Source organism: Tasmannia lanceolata, unplaced genomic scaffold (assembly GCF_043159265.1).
Source record: "Tasmannia lanceolata isolate RefF3 unplaced genomic scaffold, GAP_Taslan_0.1 ptg000018l, whole genome shotgun sequence".
Lineage (NCBI taxonomy): Eukaryota > Viridiplantae > Streptophyta > Magnoliopsida > Canellales > Winteraceae > Tasmannia > Tasmannia lanceolata.
This window is the reverse complement of record NW_027518695.1, coordinates 52,521,249-52,535,070: the sequence shown is the minus strand read 5'-3', so window position 1 is coordinate 52,535,070 and position 13,822 is coordinate 52,521,249. Positions and strand designations below refer to the sequence as shown.

The following is a 13,822-nucleotide window of genomic DNA, read 5'->3' as shown; positions in this document are numbered from 1 at the left end:
ATACACAAAAATCATCGATTTTATTAATATATTTTAACTGTCCAAATCTTGGATTAATACTAATACATATATACACATCGAAATTAAACGTAACACATGCATAAAAATCATTGATTTTCTAAATATACTTTAACTGCAAAATTTTTGGATTAGTACTAATACAGATATACACATTGAAATCATCCGTACACATACATAGAAATCATTATTTTTTATGGGTACACACTACTGTCAAAATCATTTGATTGATATGAATATGTATAGGTACACCAAAATCAATAGTACATCTATATGAAAATCATCGGTTTTATGAAAATACCCTAATTGTCGAAATCTTAAATCAATATATATATATATATATATATGCTGAAAACCAAGAGTGCACATGTATGAACGCGAAGGTGCTAATACACCCTGGAACTAATGAAAACCATGGTTTAAATCATATGGACATGAACAAAAAAGGGGAGAAAGGTACTTACTTGTGGATGAAGAAATCCGTTGGGCCTTCCCTCTACAAATCCAAGCAAGACCGCCACGCGTATGAACTCCTCTCTCTCTCTCTCTCTCTCTCTCTCTCTCTCTCTCTCTCTCTCTCTCTCTCCTTGGACGATTTTTTCCAACCTAAGGGGAGAGCTTAAGTTAAGTTATTTATAATGTCTTTCTATTTTTCTTTTCCCTCCCTTTTTCTCTTTCAAATCCAAGATTTCTTTCTTTCTTTCATTTTGATTCCTAATTCCTATACATGATCTAAGTGATTTCTCATTTATTGTGCAGGCTTTCCCTTTTGGTTTTCCCCCCAAGGATTTTAAGTTTTAAGTTTTAATTAAAAGTGCCTAAAATATGATGTGCTAACATGGCTTACTAAAATGAGAAAAGCAAAGTCAACTCTTTAATATTTGGAAGATATACACAATCCTACTAATTTATTTTCTAATTTAAATAACATAAAACATCTTTAAACTTGCTTAAAAAGAGTCGTAAAACACAAATCCCGTATTTGACCCATACCATAATGGTAAATGGGTCATAACTTCGTCAAATCATGTCCAAATTTCTTGATCTTGGGCCCGTTGGATATGGAATCGAAAAACCTATCTAATGAGACCAAAATCAAGTCAAACAGACAAGATTTGATGTCTCGAATTTAAGCTACAATAAAAATGACGAAAATAAATAAATAAAAAAAAGAATATCTCCCTCCTTTAATATAGATTTTGAAAGTTGAATATCTTTCCAAATGTTTCATGTGCCATCTATGATTACCAAAAAGAGGGAAAGAAAGTCAATCATGGGAGATTTGCCATTTAGGCAAATCCCATGATTGGGCACACTTTCTCATTATGGCAAATTTGTCCAATCTATATGGATTTGGGAAGAAATTTTCCATGGAAAAACTCAAGATTAAATTGAGTGATTGTTATTAAGATAATTGAATATGGTTAATAGATTTACTAACTCTTCTGATCTTTTAAATCAAGCGAGATTGATGCTCGAGTGACATGATCTGATGTCTACTCGAGTTCGATTGATGATCCTAGGGGTCCAATTATTTATCCAACGGATCGAAAGGCTCAAATCGAAGATCTAAATCATTGATCTTCGATCGAGGAATCTACGGCCAAGATTAAGTTATATTTTTACCAATTTCACCGACCTTTGGTGGGGTCGGGCATTACATAATAAAACTGTTTTCTTATTGCTAAAAAAGCAGTTCATGACTTTAGAATTTTCTATTTTCAATTCTTGCATCTATTACTAATATTTTGAAATCCTTTCAAGCAGTTGAATTTTCCTCTAGTTCGATCATGCAGTTTGTGTTGTGCTTGCTTTTGGTTTGCATTAATTATAGATAAATCTTGACAACTAGATAGGTGGGTTCTTAATTCTGTAAATTGACTGTGTGAAAAGGGTATGTAGTGCGGGCTTATTTGTAAACAAGGGGATGAAAGAGCTCATTGTAATTATACATGTGTGGACCAAGAACATATGGCAATCAACAATGCGGAAGCTAGTAGTGACAATGACACTTGTCACTGGTACAAGAGTCAAGCTCTTGCTAAGTGACAAGTGGTAAGTGGGGAGCGGCCTGCTTCTAAGTTTCTAGTTCTCAATCTGAGTTTCACCGTCACCAAAATCAAAACGATTTTGAACTGAAACAATTCAGTTCTATTCATGGTGTGTTGGAATCGAAAATTACTTCTTGAAAGCAGTTTAGTTAGTCCTATTATGCTAGCTTAACTTCTATAGTTCCGATTCTAGCTGAACCAGAAAATATGATTTGCGTCAGCAGTTGCGTCTAAAAAGTCCAGCTCTATAGATGACTGTACATTTAAGTGTCAGTTCCAAATCTGTAATTTCAATGTTCAGTTGCAAGCCAAAGACATTTGAGTTCAGATTCTATTGTTTGTTAGGTTGTTGAATTGGAATCCAAATGCTGATATGAAATTTCTGCCAGAAGACAGTCCATTTCTTAAATAGCTACAGACCTTTAGCTCCTATTACAATAACTGCAAATTTCTGTAGTTTATAACATTGTCTCCTGAATCACAATTTTATAACATTGTCTCCTGAATCACAAATCAGATCTGAAACATGAACACTGGTTCTTGAATTTACTGGTTCTGAAACTCCAGCATTGTTCAACATTGATTTGAATTAGATCTTTTCATGTATTGGACAGAATAATGCTGATTAGTTGTGTTTCAGTTCAGCACAACTAAATTTCAATCAGAGATACCGTTCATTGTAGTTCTAAACTAATCTGAGGAGGCGAACGGTACGGGTGACTCCTTGGACAATGAGCGGTGTTTTACTCAAAGATAACAGGCAGTACTACGGATGGAGGGACCTTCCCAGAGTAGCGAGAGGAGCATGCAGATGTGACAGATTGACCATACCTAATCTGAAGACAATTGTTTTTCCTTAATCATATTTCATATTACGTCTTGTACAGATCTGTTTTAGATTAGTTTTGGGTCCCATCTTGATGGGTTCCTCAAAACAAGTGTATCGATATTTTGAGTATTAATAAAATTTTCTGCTCTGCCCCAGGGCCTTAGTGCACAATTCTAGGGTAAAAAAAGTGGTTGTGAACTACAACTGAGTTGCAGAACCACCAGAAGTTTCGTCTGTTTCTTGTTGTGAACACCTGTGGCTGGTCTGTTGGGAACCGGACCAAGAGGACACTTGTCACCACATCATGACTCCATGCATCATGGAGTGACAAGTGTCCATCGAGTGGACCACTTGCAGAAAGCTTCTCGGCCCCTTCCTATTCATATAAATATGGGTGAGGGGCCAACATGCAAGGCACTTTTAGTGATGGATTTTTTAGAGTGGCAGGGAATTCTAGGTTTCTCCTTGCATTTGCTTAGGAAAATAGAGGGGAAATAGTCGTGAGAAGATGGGAGAGCTCTCGAAAAGTGCAAGGGCTTTACTCTCCTACTTGTTCTTCTACATTGAATTCAATAGTAGAAACTCTTTCCCTTCCCTATCTTGTTATTTCAATTTTCCATTTGAATTTCTTTTGTATATGTAAGATTAGTATGTAGATTTTTTTTAATTCTTAGAAAATACTAGCAAAATTCCATCCATGTCCTCGCAAACTTCTACCGAATTGCTAATACTTTGGAAATCAACCTCCCATAGCTCTCATTCCTATCCACATCAAATTTAGTTCCAGAGCCAAACTCGCAAGTGATTCTACTCTACTTGCAGGTCCTGAGATTTCTATACAACATGATTGAGGATGTCATTTGTTCTTCGTGATCCTGTAATGTTTCTTTGGGTAATTGTAGTTGGAAATTTCTTGGTTCGTGCTAGTTTTGCTTTATAAAGATCAGAAATTGCTGCATCTTAATCGACCTCTGAGCAGCACCTAAAAAAATAAAGAAGTTATCAGATCTCAGTTTTGCTGCAGAGATTGGTGCTGCAACGAAGTCGTTTTCCAATATTCATCTAAATCTGAGAAATTGGATTCAGTTTGGGAGAAGTACCAGCCTATTCACTTGCTACTAAACATATCTAGATGAACAAGAAATGATACGGTTGCAGGCGATTGCTGAAACAAAGAATTACAGCAACACTAGTTCGTCGCTAATGTCCATCAGTCTGGCTTTATGTTTTCTCTGACTTGGATCTGTCCTGAGCCAAGGCTTAAATCCATATGAATTACATCTAGAGTAAATTCGGGTTCTTTGTTCGTGTGTATGCTATCTCATAACCGAATAGCACTATGTTAGGTACCTTACCAATACTCCAAAAGCTCGAGAGCAGATGGAACACATTAGGTAAGGCCCTTTAAACCTGTCTCATACCAGCCTGGGTCCCATCCAGTCCCATGGCTAGGCGGGCCCCCCCACTCAGGACCGTAACATACCACCACACTTCAGCATCCACCGTCCTCGGTGGCCCACTATGTGACAGCTTTCACTCTGGCCTTTTTTCTAGGTAGTCCTTTCCACATGTCAACCCTTTTGTGCCTCGAAGACGAGATGTGGTGGCTGCTCTAATACCATTTGTTAGGTACCTTACCAATACGCCGAAAGCTCTAGAGCTGATGGAACGCGTTAGGCAAGGCCCTTTAAGCCTGTCCCATAACAGGCTGGGTCCCACCCAGTCCCATACCTAGGCAGGCACCCACTCAGGACCATAACACACTGAAACCCCAGTAGGCAACTGATGTAGACCAAACCATGCAGGGAAACTCTAACATCAAATCGACGCCGTGCAAGTCGGTGGAAACATGAAGGTCGGAGATGATGTTCGGTTCCAATAGATAAGACAAGAGATAGTGAGCTTTCAAATAGCCAATAAATGATGCTTTGATACCATATGAAGTAGGGAGGTCGCAGAAGCTTGGCTTTAGTTGTTGTAGAGTGGTGGTCTAATTCCAAATCGAACTCAACAACATTTCAAAAATATCCAGTTTATGAAGTACACAACTTGAGCTTCCACAAATCAATTCAAGAGGCAAAGGATGAAATAGAAATAATAACAGATGTCACTTGGGCTTCAACACATCAATGCAAGTGGCAAACTAGGGAAGCACAAATTCAGGCTGCCTTCTTTAAAAACTAAGCTAATGAAATTCAAAGGAGCATTTGTAACTTTGCAAACATAACTAGAACTACCAATTATTAGATTCTAATCAATAAACCACAAACAATTCTGTGATGCTCCAAAGATCAAATTGATTCATGTGAGTAACGTAAATGTAGGGATTCTAGTGATGGGCTGAACCGACCATATCAGCCTACCTATAAAGGCATACTTCTCAAGAGACAAAAACCCTATAAGGAACCCTGTTCACAGGCCTTCTATCAAACATTAAGTATTTCATCTTTGGCAAAGCTAAAAGCCAATGAAATCAGTTCCATCTAGCTTATAACACAATGGAGTGATGATAACCGAACACGATCCCAGCACAAGCATTTTGTCAAGCACTAAACATGTGTTTCTAAAAGATAGGAAATTTCTGCTTCTTTATGGACTTGAAGTAAACACCACCTGTCCTCTATGTGTTTAACTCATTCTTAGACTCCGAGAGTCCTAAAATTCAATTCCAAACATTCCTTAAAAAGCAAACACCAAAAATGGTATAAGCTTTCAATATTTAACACTTTCATTAACAGAGTGTGCCATGGTCAAGATAGCAACATGATTAAATGTTGGGATCAGGGCTCCCAAAATAAATGGAACTTCCTACCACACTCATGACACAACGTCCCCAATACTCATAGAAATGGAAACTAGCATTGATCCAAATGCACAACCGAGACACAATAAAGAGTTTTTTTCTACTCCAAAATCAATAGAGAAAGCTTAGGGTTACTTACTGATTCTGAATTTTGGATGAAAATTAAAAGCAAAAACTCACAAAATCTTCATATTTCCAGCCACTCCTTCACACAAACAAGAAATAAGAGAATTTCTTCCTTGGCACTTAAAATATCTAACAAAACTCCATGTCCGACACAGGGAGGGTCACAGTCGAGACAATAAAGCCCATCAATCTCACGGCCCGAGCCAATCTCCTCCCAGTCAAGAGATCCTGAAACAAACAATAAGATGGATAAAATGAGATAAAACAATTGAGAGTTTTAGTAAGCTGACTGACTAAAAGTAAACTAAAAGGTGACTTGGGCACACATAAGACATAGGACAAAGTTAGACCTGCACGAGGGAAAATGTTTCCAACACCAGAGATAGGAGTGGAACTCCCATCAGCAAGTGTGATGGACTGAGAATAAAGGGGGTGAAAGGAACTAAGTGAGGAAGAAGTACCTGTCATATGATTGAAGGCTCCAGAATCAATGATCTAGGAGCTGGAGCTAGTAAGAAGAGATACAGGGGAGCTACTTGGCTGAGTGAAACTGGCAGTCGGGAGGTGGCTGGTAGACTAGAGATGCTGTAACTCATCATAGTTGGCACGAGACATACAGACCCCATCAACATGAGGGGCAAGGCTGGGCTGAGGTGAAGGAGTGAAGGGCTCTGAAGAATCCAGTGCTGAAAGATGTGCTGAACGGCCAAAACGTGGCTCAGAGGAGGGACAAAGCTGAAGGTGCAGAACATAACAAGTCTCCAAATAATGTCCCTCGTGGCGATAGTGGGAGCAGTACGGACGTGGTCGTCCACCACACCCGCAGGATGATCATGTCCACCGCCATGGCCATGACCAAAGGTGCCCCCACGACGAGTAGCACGATCACCTACGTCATAGGCGGCAATTACAGTACTATCAACAGAAGGAGTCGGTGCAAAGTCACCAAGAAGACACTGCTGGGCACGCAAGTACACCTCATGAAAAGAGGGCATAGTGTGAACCCAAAAATTTGCTGACGAAGGTTCATGAACTCAGGGCCCAAAGTCTCGAGAAAGTGAACAACACATAGCTGATCACGCATTTGAGCTGTCGTAGTCAAATCAGTGGTGAGGTGCATAAGAGCATCTAACTGCTGGAAGTGGAAAACAAACTGGCTATAATAGGTGGAGAGAGGGATGTCACCACGTCGAAGGTGCATCCACTTAGAGTAGGTGGCACAGATGTGTGCGAGGTTGCCCACCACAGAGTAGGTAATAGCAGTTTGATCCCAGACTTGGCGAGAAGTCGGAAGATGTATCATGGTCCGGCAGTCTTTTTTTTTTTTAAAGATGATTGTTTATTCCCAATAACAAAAGCAGGGGCGGGGACAAGATGTGCCCAAGCCTTGGGTTTACATCACATTGTTATTTCAGTTCAAAGTTTACAACAGTAATTAAAAAAAACCCAAGAGAAGCAGCCTAATCTGCTGTAATGTAGATCACAGTGGTTTCCAACGTGATGCCTTCTTTTGCCAATTGATCAGCCATCTCATTGGCCGACCTTCGTCTATGCTCAATTTTCGGCTTGATTACTCCAATAAGGTCCCTGATCTCCGAAATGAGATTTTGGATATGCCACGGTCGTTTAATAACATTGTTTTTCCATGCAATTGTGTTTGCTGAATCACCCTCAACAATTAGTGACCCCAAATTGTGATCTGAATACCACCTGAGTCTGGAAAGTAATGCTCTTAGCCTCTTACTTCAGCCTCGTTTGCATCACATACCCCCACCGGTTCAGAGTAGGAAATCTGTATCCTCTCGTTTGAGTCCCGAATCACACCACCAATTCTAGCCATACCAGGATTACCAATTGAACTCCCGTCAAAAATCAGTGTATGCCATCCTTCCGGTGGCGGATTCCATTTTGGTGTAATTTTCATCTTCATCTACGTTTCCCATATGATTGCATCCCAATTCTTGAGGATCTCCCTCGTGTTGTATTGAGTGTTTAACCTGCCTTTGACCAATGAGATTAACTTCACCTTAATTTGAAGCAAAACCCAACTTCGCTTTCTTTCCTTATCTTCAAAAATCTGCATATTTTGTTCCTTCCAGACATTCCATATTATTACGTATGGTAATAACTTCCATAACGCCTGCCCCGTATCACCAAACGGACCCCCACTCCATCCAAGCAGCACCCTTCTCATGCACTTCTGAAAGATCCACGCAACCTCAAAGGTTCTGATTAAATTCGTCCAACGGTAATAGGAAAAAGGGCAATGTGGTAACAAATGAACCATGTTTTCCTATGTTTTCTTGCATAATACACAATAACTTGTTAAATGAACCTTCCTTCTTTTAAGTCACTCACAAGTATTAACGCTTCTGTGTACTACTGGCCATGCAAAGGCCTTAACACACAGTGGAGGAGAGTACGAATAAGGGCATCATCTTGCTCCTACTTCTCATAAGTGGGATCAGTGGAAGGAGGGGTATCACGACGAATAATAAATACCTTCCCCCTAGCAATCAGATAGGTCTCCACAACCACTTTCCAATTCAGGTAATTGCAACCATCAAGCTTGATTGTGGTCATGGGAGGGAAGGAACCATCCACCGAATAAGACGAGGGAGTGTATGAGGAAAAGGATGGGTGAGTCGTAGGGACAGGAGCCACAGAAGGCTGGCCGAGAGAGGGATCCTCAATAATGGGAGAATCCATAAATAGAGATTCGAAAAAAGAGATAGCCCACTAGCGAGAAGAAACGACTCCGAGACTGGAGATCGGAGAGATCAATAATGGAGATAGCGGCTCCGAAAAGAGACAAATGAGGAAGAGGGCATGAGATAGAGCCTCGAGGACATGGATTAGACAAAAAAAGGTAGATATAGAAGAGAGAAGGAGGTAGAAGAGACTTAAGTCATGAGAAAAGGTAAGAAGAGGGAAATTAGGGTTTTGGATTTTTTGTAGGGTTTTAAATGGTTCAGGATGAGGGGAGAAGGGGCAAGGGGTGGGGAAAAATGAGGTGTGGAGGGGGGCTTGCTTCAGGGAGAGAGAAAGGGGAGGGGGGTTGCGCGTGGGGAGGGAGGAGCAGGAGGGGTCCCGGGTGAGGAGGGATGGTCAGGGGTGGTCGCGGGTAGGAGGGGTACGAGCAGGGGGGTCATGGGTGGTGAGGGAGAAGCAGAGGGTCGTGGGTGGGGAGAGAAGGGGGGGGGGGGTCGCGGGTAGGAGAAGGGGGGTCGCTGGTGGAGAGGGAGAAGGAGGCGGGGTCACGGGTGGGGAGGGGATAAGGGGGAGGAGATGGGTGTAATGGCCCTTTTCACAGTTGGAATGGAGAGGGGTGTGTTGGCCACCTTAGGCTGGTTTCTCTCTTCTTCACATGGGCATGATTGCATAAATTCAAAGACCCAACGCATAGACAAGAAAACCACTGTTAACTTTGATTCCCATATCCATTAAACTCAATGTTGCTTGGAAAATTACAAAATAAAAGGACAATGTCACGTTGATTTAATGCTCACATAATATCAGCACATTCCATGATTGATATTTACACAGTTTCACATCAAAATACATGAAATAACATACATTGGGAATGCATTGATCATCTGTCATTCTTAGTAGCAATTGGACTGATACAAACAAATAAGGTGGATGGGGATGTGAAGGGAATGGTGGAGATGATGGGGAGAATGATTAGGTAATGTTTGGAGATGAGGATGCTCACCGCACTTTGATCACATGGGAAGTAGATGATGCTCAATGCACCGGTTGCAAGAGGAGAAAGAACACACTGTTCTATTCACTCCCCTCACCAACATGCACAACTTCACTAGCTGTGTGATGTTCTTGGTTATCAACGAAACATAGTAGAAAATTTGCATAATACTCTCATCCTTCACCATTTGTTACTTATAGCCTAATTGCACCTACCCCAAGACATATGGGTGTCTTTATCAATTCGACCCCCTTCTTTAGAGAATAACCAAGAGAGTGCTGCCCATGGATGGACACACCGGGTGCCACTATCATTTCAGGTCCATGATGAAATTGGCCAAAGAAGCCCTTGCATGATCATGTACTTCTTGACCCAATGCAACAAAAACGTTCAACTCACCCATACATGGGTGCCAATGTCATTTCTTCCCCAATGAAGAAATATTACAAAATATGTCCATCTCTTGGCCCCTTTGGACACTAGATGGCCTGTGGGCCCACATCCTAGAAAGAGATTCCCATTCCAATGTCCCCACAAGTGGGCCACTTCAATATGATCCAACCACACGAAAGATGCTCAAATACACAAAAAGGGCCCAACACAGCCCGATCCTTACACATCCACCCGGTCCACAACACTTGATCAATGTTCCTAAAAAGGAACATTACAATGGGACAGAGGGAGAGGGAGAGAGGTAGAGGCGGGTGATGGTGTGTGTGTGTGTGAGAGAGAGAGAGAGAGAGAGAGAGAGAGAGAGAGAGAGAGGTGGGTGGGGTTAGAGTTAGGGTTAGGAGAGGGAGGAGAAGGGGAAAAGGAGGGGGGTTGCTATGGGGGTCCCTAGGGGATCAAAACCCTAGGGCTTTGATACCATGTTGAGGAAAGAATGAGAAGAAGAGTCTGTGACTTAAGGAAAACTCCCCCTCACTTATATATATATATATATATGACCAATATGCCCTTAGGCATATACATACACTAACAGTTCAAAAACACTTTGAAATCGTAAAACCATTTGAATTGATCTTCCATACAATCTAGTAAATGTAAAAAACTATTGATCTTTGGATTGCATTGGCTTCAAGGTTTTCTTAGCCTGGTTTGTCTTCAATGAACACTTAAACTTTGAATGGGTCATGTGATTTCCTCCACTTGATGAATTCTTTCACTTTGGGTTGCATGAGGAGGCACCTTCTTTGGTTCATCTCCAAGCTTTTGACTTTGCCTCTTGTGCAAGTTGTGGTTTCCAAATGTACCTGTCCAATACACAATATCATGCAAAGCCATTAGTCCCTAATTAATCGATTTTGGTTTACTGATCATCAAAACATACATAAGGTTGAACCCTTGAGCTAACAATCTCCCCCTTTTTTATGATGACAAACCTAAATTGATTATGAGGTAGGACCTCCCCCTTAAGGGTTGATAAAAACAATTAATGCTCCCCCTTAATCAATATAATTAATGCTTATTGAAAAGATATAAAAAAGATATAGCATGGTAAGCATGTAATCATGAATATGAGAAATATAAACAATGTAAGCAAAAGTATATGAGATAAGAGAAATATAAACATTCAAATTCAAGTTCTCTTTTCCTTTTTGCAAATTTTCTCCCCCTTAGTAATATGATTACTACTCCCCCTTAGTAAATGAATAGAAGCTATAAGTGTGCATAAGTGTGCACGGATTCATAATCAATTTACCAAAACTTCTCCCCCTTTTGTCATATCAAAAAGGTGGGGTGAATTAGTTTGGTAATGTATCTCCCCCTTTTGTCAATAGAGAGTAAGGTAGGAAGGAATTAATTTTCAAATGAGATAAACATTTTAAGCATAGCAAGCTCCCCCTAAATAATTGAATAAATGTATAAGGATACAAAAATTAAGCAAAGTAAAAGGTACGATTATATGATTAAATGAATTTATAATGATATAAGCAATTTATACTCCCCCTAAGTATGCGTTTTAAAGAGTTAAAGATATTAAAAAGCCATTAAAGACATAACTCTTAAACTTTTTCTCCCCCTTTGCTATTGAATGAATATATCAGACCTATCAATGCACTAGGAGAGATTTTCAAAATGGAATAGTCAATGGTTCATTAGATTGTTGAACCTTGGACTACAATTTTAAAGGATTTTCAAGTTAAAACAAGTTCGATTCCTATTTAAGATTTAATCATTTTAACACTATATGGATAGGGATTATATGATAAATACATTATACTTCCCCTATGGTTCTTTCTTAATGAACATACATAGCCAACTGAAGCATATAAGTACAATAGTTGCATGTAGGTTATGAACATGGATTTTGATTAAGTTTTTAACTCTTTCACATGTTCACACATATGATGTTATCATGAGACAAATGCATATTACATTTCTAAGCAAATCATAATAAGAGTGTGATAAGAGAGATCAGCAGGTAAGCTTTCCCTAAATCCTGATCGTGGATGAATATAACCATGGCAAACAACCATAGCATGAGAATCACATCATGAGTAAGGGTTTTTCATAATTTTATCATGAGATATACAAATATTTCAATTCGAAGCATATCATGATCAGTCTTATAAAAATTTAGCTCCCCCTGACTAGATCAGAGTGCATATATGTATATGTAACAAGCGAAGGCGCATATACATGAATATGGTTTAGATGTTGGCTTGTGGCCAAATGAATTAGGTATCTTAATTAAGGTGATGGTACCGTTCCTTTAAAAGAAGGCATGAGCACCAATTGAGTAGCTTTTAACACAAATTTAACATCCCGAGATTAGAAAAGTTACAGAAAAAAGAAAACATTTGTATGCCTGGATGTAAAATTAGTGATGCAAATCATAAACCCAAAAGTCCTAAAGAATTGTTTAAACATGCATACAAAGGATGAAGAAAGGTGCGGTAGGAAATGTGGGTCCAAAGGGTCTCTTGTTGATGTCAACAATGACTGTCAACTACATCAAACAACTAAAACTTCCATTCCAGACCATTCCTATCTACTTTGATATATGCTGAATTTTTAAGACAGTTTACCACTAATTTTTATTATACTTTTTAAAGCTCAAATCAGTAAGTTTATAAACTGACAATCATGAGCTTTTCCACTTTAAAAGGTTTCAAAAAGGGAAATGGGAGAACATTTGAGTAGGGTGTCATGTTAGGTCTCCTTCTGAATTAAAGAGAGTACTAACAGTTTCTAAACCAATTCTGTAAAGCCCTCAAGTTGTCGATAGTTTTTTTTTTTTTAAGTTGACATATTTCATTCATTCTCAGAGAAGCATTCGGGGCCAGGGGTCCCAGCCTGCATTACAAGAGAATAACATGAATATTGGCACAGGTATACCTGTAGCCAATGAAGTATACACATCGAATAAAAAGTTAAGATTATCCCTTTCCTCCCTTCTCTATCCTATCATTATGATATTATCCATTACACATTTAAAGGTATTCATCCTACAATCTTTTTCCAAACCTCATTTCCTTGATTGGGTAATGATGAAGATTTCCATATCAGAATGCCTCCATTTAGCGAAAGACCATAATCTCTCGAGCTAGCATGAGACTACAACTTTCTTTTAGCGCAACTAGGATCGTGAATTACCGTCACAGAGAATGACCTTTTCAAGAATTCTTCCTAACAATTGTCATAACCTCGACCTATGGGACTGAAACCATCATCACAATTTCCACATTCTTCGTATCGACTTCCTAGTTTCCTACAATCATTTTCTTCCCAACCTGTCTCTGTACAATTAAATAACTCTAAAGCATTATGTCTAAATAGACTAAAATCAGAAGACATATGTACTACCCCACAACTTGCAATGTCTCCTTAACTGAAATCATTGGAAGACAACCCAAACTCCCGAAAACCTACATCTCTTAACCTCTCAAAGTGTGTCCTTTAATCCTGTAATCCAACTTTTGGTTCAGCCTCTTTAACTCTCTTTATTGTATCATCTCCAGCCCTTGCTTGCATTGCCCGAAACATTTCTGTTGTCCTTCCTAGATTCTCCTGATAGGAGATCCCAAATACATCACTCATTGCTAGAAAATCATTAAAGCCTTCTAATTCTTGGAGCCCAGATTCTTCCTCAGCATTCAATAACAAGACTCCCTTTTCTTTATCTCGCCTATCTAATTCACTAGGCTACCCTAACTGACCCTGTTCCACCTCAGGGCTGCCTGGCCCCAAACCTTGCACATCTTCATCCAGTGTTGCATGCTTAGATTCCAAATTTGCAATCACCAGGTATTTTTCCTCTTCCCAAAGACGCATTCACATTCGCT

General features: G+C 39.6%; 1 long non-coding RNA gene across 1 annotated transcript; it reads right to left on the bottom strand.

Annotated features, from left to right (window-relative positions):
* Positions 1 to 5,780: 5,780 nt before the first annotated feature.
* LOC143852008 (uncharacterized) lies at positions 5,781 to 10,782 on the bottom strand. The gene is made up of 2 exons (XR_013236595.1): positions 10,655 to 10,782; positions 5,781 to 6,055 (listed from the first exon to the last, which is right to left on the bottom strand). It is a non-coding gene; the product is annotated as an uncharacterized LOC143852008 (long non-coding RNA).
* Positions 10,783 to 13,822: the final 3,040 nt, after the last annotated feature.